Source organism: Oncorhynchus masou, chromosome 6, assembly GCF_036934945.1.
Source record: "Oncorhynchus masou masou isolate Uvic2021 chromosome 6, UVic_Omas_1.1, whole genome shotgun sequence".
Lineage (NCBI taxonomy): Eukaryota > Metazoa > Chordata > Actinopteri > Salmoniformes > Salmonidae > Oncorhynchus > Oncorhynchus masou.
In genome coordinates this window covers 26,553,930-26,561,598 of record NC_088217.1, presented here as the reverse complement: position 1 = coordinate 26,561,598, position 7,669 = coordinate 26,553,930, and positions in this window count along the sequence as shown.

Below are 7,669 nucleotides of genomic sequence, written 5' to 3'. Positions count from 1 at the left end.
TAGCCAACTCTCCCAACAAGTAGTAACACCTGTTGTATTTGCTGCATTTTAAACAATCAAATATTAAACATTCACTCAAACCTTAGTTCAAATGTAGTCTTCTAAATCAAAACAGAAGATAAAAACCACAACATTTATCAATCACTAAGTTTGTGGCACCTCCTGTGTTGTCCACTGGAGTGCAGTGTAGATTCATATTACAGCCTCAGAAAGGAAGACAGTGAGTGGACCACAGTCCAGATGTGACCAGCAACAATGCAACAGAAAACACTTGAAACACACACACGGAGCAGCACGGAGAACACAAATCTGGCAAGGGCCCCTACCCTCCCTCCCCCACCTGTGTGTCCAACTGCGGAGGAGAGGTGCCAGTTCTGATCGTGGGCAAGTGTCTCAACGCAAGCACCACCCCACCAAACTCCCCTTTCGGGTTCTGTCTGTCCTACTGTGAAATCCATAGCCCTTGTTTGCTCCTGGTTTCATGTTAAAAGCCATGGATCGGACCGGCCCACTCCAAGAGGCCTGTAGCCATAACAACACAACAATTTGAAATAGTTTGGGTGGGTTGAACAGTAGTCATCTTGGCTCTGTGGTGTTTGCACTTGTGTGACAGGAATAGCATGTAATTCACCATCTATAGCATCATAATTCAGGTTGATATAAATGGAAATAAAGCCTTTGTAGAAAGTAGGTATACAGTAGTCATTTTCACAGTAGTAACGAACAAAAATTGTCAATGAAAAAGTTAGGTTTTAAGACTGTAATCACTCTAAACTTCATTGATTAAATTAAACCTGGATATCCATTCATAATACTAGATTACCATGCAAATGTGTGGGATTGATTACTTTTCTGTGAGCACCCCCAAACTCACTTAAATCAAAGTCAAGTTGGCCATGCTTTCTAACCCCGGACTAAAGAGCCAGGGGTAACTCACTTAAATCAAAGTCAAGTTGGCCATGCTTTCTAACCCCGGACTAAAGAGCCAGGGGTAACTCACTTAAATCAAAGTCAAGTTGGCCATGCTTTCTAACCCCGGACTAAAGAGCCAGGGGTAACTCACTTAAATCAAAGTCAAGTTGGCCATGCTTTCTAACCCCGGACTAAAGAGCCAAGGATAACGAGACAAACACTCCCATATTTCTTTTCGGAATATCTAATTATTTAGTTATTATCAACCTAGATCTGAACAACACACTGCATTTAGTGCCCTTAGTGATTGCAGACATTTACATTTAAGTCATTTGGCAGACGCTCTTATCCAGAGCGACTTACAAATTGAGAGCCTAAAGTAGTGATGTCGGCTGGGCTGAGTCATTGGGTTAGTGAGGCTAGGTAGGACCAGAACTGGGTTCCAATACTCTTATAAAAATTTAAAATACTTTAGCTGTGTTTGATTGAGCTTACCTGTTTCAATGGAATCAATAGACAATTGTAAACCCAGTCCAACCTGGCACTCCAGGCAGGCTAAAGCTAACGCTCAAAGTATTTGAAGGATTTAAAATAGTATTTAAATTCTGTATATACAGTTGAAGTCGGAAGTTTACATACACTTAGGTTGGAGTCATTAAAACACATTTTTCAACCTCTCCACAAATTTCTTGGAACAAACTATAGTTTTGGCAAGTCAGGACATCTACTTTGTGCATGACACAAGTAATTTTTCCAACAATTGTTTACACACAGATTATTTCACTTATAATTCACTGTATCACAATTCCAGTGGGGTCAGAATACTAAGTTGACTGTGCATTTATAAACAGCTTGGAAAATTCCAGAAAAGATGTCATGGCTTTAGAAGCTTCTGGCTAATTGACATAATTTGAGTCAATTGGAGGTGTACCTGTGGATGTATGTCAAGGCCTACCTTCAAACTCAGTGCCTCTTTGTCTGACATCATGGGAAAATCAAAAGAAATCAGACAAGACCTCAGAAAAAAAAATATTTTAGAGCTCCACAAGTCTGGTTCATCATTGGGAGCAATTTCCAAACGCCGGAAGGTACCACGTTCATCTGTACAAACAATAGTACGCAAGTATAAACACCATTGGACCACGCAACCGTCATACCGCTCAGGAAAGAGACGACTTCTGTCTCCTAAAGATGAAGGTACTTTGGTGTGAAAAGTGCAAATCAATCCCAGAACAACAGCAAAGGACCTTGTGAAGATGCTGGAGGAAACCGGTACAAAAGTATCTCCAGTGGGGCATAAAAGTATTTTGTCAGCCACCAATTGTGCAAGTTCTCCTACTTAAAAAGATGAGAGAGGCCTGTAATTTTCATCATAGGTACACTTCAACTATGACAGACAAAATGAGAAAAGAAATCCAGAAAATCACATTGTAGGATTTTTAATGAATTTATTTTCAAATTATAGTGGAAAATAAGTATTTGGTCAATAAAAAAAGTTTATCTCAATACTTTGTTATATACCCTTTGTTGGCAATGACAGGTCAAACGTTTTCTGTAAGTCTTCACAAGGTTTTCACATACTGTTGCTGGTATTTTGGCCCATTCCTCCATGCAGATCTCCTCTAGAGCAGTGATGTTTTGGGGCTGTTGCTGGGCAACATGGACTTTCAACTCCCTCCAAAGATTTTCTATGGGGTTGAAATCTGGAGACTGGCTAGGCCACTCCAGGACCTTGAAATGCTTCTTACGAAGCCACTCCTTCGTTTCCCGGGCAGTGTGTTTGGGATCATTGTCATGCTGAAAGACCCAGCCACGTTTCATCTTCAATGCCCTTGCTGATGAAAGGAGGTTTTCACTCAAAATCTCATGATACATGGCCCTATTCATTCTTTCCTTTACAGGGATCAGTTGTCCTGGTCCCTTTGCAGAGAAACAGCCCCAAAGCATGATGTTTCCACCCCCATGCTTCACAGTAGGTATGGTGTTCTTTGGATGCAACTCAGCATTCTTTGTCCTCCAAACACAAGTTGAGTTTTTACCAAAAAGTTCTATTTTGGTTTCATTTGACCATATGACATTCTCCCAATCTTCTTCTGGATCATCCAAATGCTCTCTAGCAAACTTCAGACGGGCCTGGGCATGTACTGGCTTAAGCAGGGGGACACGTCTGGAACTGCAGGATTTGAGTCCCTGGCGGCGTAGTGTGTTACTGATGGTAGGCTTTGTTACTTTGGTCCCAGCTCTCTGCGGGTCATTCACTAGGTCCCCCCGTGTGGTTCTGGGATTTTTGTGATCATTTTGACCCCACGGGGTGAGATCTTGTGTGGAGCCCCATATCGAGGGAGATTATCAGTGGTCTTGTATGTCTTCCATTTCATAATAATTGCTCCCACAGTTGACTTCTTCAAACCAAGCTGCTTACCTATTGCAGATTCAGTCTTCCCAGCCTGGTGCAGGTCTACAATTTTGTTTCTGGTGTTCTTTGACAGCTCTTTGGTCTTGGCCATAGTGGAGTATGGAGTGTGACTGTTTGTTGTGGACAGGTGTCTTTTATACTGATAACAAGTTCAAACAGGTGCCATTAATACAGGTAACAAGTGGAGGACAGAGGAGCCTCTTAAAGAAGAAGTTACAGGTCTGTGAGAGCCAGAAATCTTGCTTATTTTCCACCATAATTTGCAAATAAATTCATTAAAAATCCTACATCGTGATTGTCTGGATTTTTTTCTCATTTTTTCTGTCATAGTTGAAGTGTACCTGTGATGAAAATTACAGGCCTCTCTCATCTTTTTAAGTGGGAGAACTTGCACAATTGGTGGCTGACTAATTACTTTTTTGCCCCACTGTATTTCTGCAGTAAAACGAGTCCTATATCGACATAACCTGAACGGCCGCTCAGCAAGGAAGAAGACACTGCTCCTAAACTACGGTTTGCAACCACATGGGGACAAAGACCGAACTTTTTGGAGAAATGTCCTCTGGTCTGATGAAATAAAAATAGACTGTTTGGCCATAATGACCATCGTTATGTTTGGAGGACAAAGGGGGAGGTTTGCAAGCCTAAGAACACCATCCCAATTGTGAAGCATGAGGGTGGCAGCTTCATGTTGTGGGGGTGCTTTGTTGAAGGAGGGACTGGTGCACTTCACAAAATAGATGGCTGCATGAGGAAGGAAAATGATGTGGATATATTGAAGCAAAAGACATCAGTCAGGAAGTTAAAGCTTGGTTGCAAATGGGTCTTCCAAATGGACAATGACCCCAAGCATACTTCCAAAGTTGTTGCAAAATGGCTTAAGGACAACAAAGTCAAGGTATTGGAGTGGCCATCACAAAGCCCTGACCTCAATACTATCGAAAATGTGTGCGCAGAATTGAAAAGCGTGAGCGAGCAAGGAGGTCTACAAACTTGACTCAGTTTCACCAGCTCTGTCAAGAGGAATGGGCCAAAATTCACCCAACGTATTGTGGGAAACTTGTGGAAGTGGCCATCACAAAGCCCTGACCTCAATACTATAGAAAATTTGTGCGCAGAATTGAAAAGTGTGAGCGAGCAAGGAGGCCAACAAACTTGACTCAGTTTCACCAGCTCTGTCAAGAGGATTGGGCCAAAATTCACCCAACGTATTGTGGGAAACTTGTGGAAGGCTACCTGAAACATTTGACCCAAGTTAAACAATTTAAAGGCAATGCTACCAAATACTAATTGAGTGTATGTAAACTTCTGACCCACTGGGAATGTGATGAAAGAAATAAAAGCTGAAATAAATAATTCTCTCGAGTATTATTCTGACATTTCACATTCTTAAAATAAAGTGGTGATCCTTACTGACCTAAAACAGGGAATTTTTACTAGGATTAAATGTCAGGAATTATGAAAAACTGAGTTTAATTGTATTGGCTAAGGTGTATGTAAACTTCTGGCATCAACTGTATGAGGTTTATGCAAGACTCGTTGATCAAATCTAGTTAGGCTAATCAATAGCGATGGCTAAAACTCACCTAATGAATTGCATAGATGGTGGAGACGTTTGGTTCAGTATGATGGAATGCTTCCTGTGATGTTCAAACCAGTTCTGTCTGGTAATGTGGATGTTCATGGTACCAGACATGCATGAGGGATATAACCAGTTGGTTCCATAGAGGGGTTTCTGATCTGGTTGCTGTTGTTGTCTGTATTCAGTGTTTTCATAGTCAGTTTTTCTGTTGATATGGGACCTGGTCCTTATGCATCATCCCTACAAGTTACATGGTACTGTGTGGCTCAGTTGGTAGAGCATGGCGATTGCAATGCCAGGGTTGTTTGTTTGATTCCCACGGGTGACCAGTACGAACATAATGTATGCACTCACTACTGTAAGTCACTCTGGATAAGAGTGTCTGCTAAATGTCAAAACATTTAAATAAATACACATTTAAGAGGAAAAGGGCACTTGAGAATGAATAATATTACTCAAGACTTGAGTCCTTTCAGTGAAATATCTAATGTAGCATATCAAATGACTGCTCCTGTTGTGTTAAATAATTACTGTATACAAAATCTGAAAATAGAGTCAGCATCACATTTGGCTAATTTCATAAAAGAAAACAGAAGACAGTGGAAAAACTGACATAAAGGAGGAGTGTCAGAGAGAAGAGTTCAAAAGAGCAACAGTTCTTGGATAAGTCTTGTGAGTGCTTAGGTGTATTAGCTGCTTCTGACGCACCACAAGGGAAATAAAAGCCCACAGCCAAGAAAGTCTTTATCCTTAAACCAAGGTTTTTATTCTGCCACAGGACTGACCTCCCATCTGGTGCTGCTCTGGCCCTGTCTGATGGGAATATGTCTGTCCTTCCAGGTAACAAATGCACCTGACACACTGGAGACCGTGGGCTCGCATCTGTTTATCTCTTCTATCCACCTGCCTGTCTGTCTCCGACCCACTGCAGCAGACCGACAAAGCCCCGGCCGGGCCGGACTCTACGGATCTCAAACCATGCCTTTCAGATACAGCCATGCACTGTGGTGTGGAAGACAGCCTTTTTGGACGACGGCAGTATCTGTCCACTCGGAGGTTGGTGTGACGTGTGGCACATTGGGGTAAGGAAGGGAGGATCGTGTTGTAGACTAGACAGGGTGATCGAAGTGGAGAAAACTGTGAATCAAACAATGAAATTGGATTATAAAGAAGGCACTTTGGTGATAAGAGGGTTGGAGACTCTCCTCTGACTAGTCCAAGAAGGTATAATTGAAACATTGTGCTGCGGCGGTGTGGGCTTTGGTGTGATTGATACCGTTTTGGAATACTCCTGTCCTCTCGCACACAGGGGATTTACCTGTGGAGGAAAGAGGGGGCTGTGTGTGTGTTCGGGGGTGGGGGGGGGGGGGTGTTCCTCAGGTGGCTCATCTGGGTTTGGAGTAAAATTGGTGCCATCCATCAAACTCTACATTTAACAAATGCCCGAGTCAGGCTGCCCAACAAAGGATTCTTATTTAAGGCGAACTGGGAAACGTGTGGGGGGCAGGGACTGGTGAGGGTCTATCAATCAGCCAGTCAACACCTTCATTTAACAAGCGAGGGCATGAACCCTGGGGCAACATTGTGGCGTATTCTGGCTTGTTGGGCATGTAGTATTCTGCTGGAAGGAAGAAAAAGAAGGAGGGGAAATTACTAAGAAAGAAAGAAAGAAAGAAAGAAAGAAAGAAAGAAAGAGGGACATGAAGAGGACATGTGTCAGGATTTGGCTGTGTCTGTCCAATTGCGCGTTGGCGCACAGGCCTGGAACTGGGACTTGATGGGATTTTCAGCCTCGTGGCCTCCACGCTCCCCAGCAGCCACCTGGAGAGCTGCCACCTGCCCCCGTGACACAGCAGAGACTCTCAGCTACACTTTCTCATAGACCTGAGACCTGCTGTGCTCTGCTCAGTGGATGGACCTGTGTCCCAAATGCCACCATATTCCCTTATTAGTGCACTATTTAAAAGGTATAAAGTGCCATTTGGGATGAATCCTGTACATACACTCAGATCCACCCTCCCCTGTTGGGGACACATACTGATCTCAGGTCTGCCGTATGCTGTTTGCTCACTGGAGGGGTGACATGCTCAGCAAGGCAGTTCACAGTCCCATCGAATCACTGACTGACTCCTCGATCTTAGATAACTGAAGAAGATCTGGGCTTAGCTATTCAGAGACACTAATGGTGTGTGGAGAGAGAGGGAGAGAGAGAGAGAGAACATGAGCCTTTTCGTCCAGCATGGACAACACACGACGACCGAGCAACTGAAGTCACCATTTCTTAATGGGGAGATTCTTTTAGTATACTGAATAAAAATATAAATGCACCATGCAACAATTTCAAAGATTTTACTGAGTTACAGTTCATATAAGGAAAGCAGTCAATTTAAATAAATTCACTGGGCAATAATCTATGGCTTTCACATTACTGGGAATACAGATATGCGTTTGTTGGTCACAGATACCTAAAACGAGTAGGGGTGTGGATCAGAAAAAACAGTCAGTATCCCCTTACACATCTCCTTTGCATAGAGTTGATCCGGCTGTTGATTCTGGTCTGTGGAATGTTGTCCCACTCCTCTTCAATGGCTGTGCGAAGTTGCTGGATATTGGCGGGAACTGGAACACACTGTCGTACACATCGATCAAGAGCATCCCAAAAATGCTCAATGAGTGACATGTCTGGTGAGTATGCAGGCCATGGAAGAACTGAGACATTTTCAGCTTCCAGGAATTGTGCACACATCCTTGCGACATGG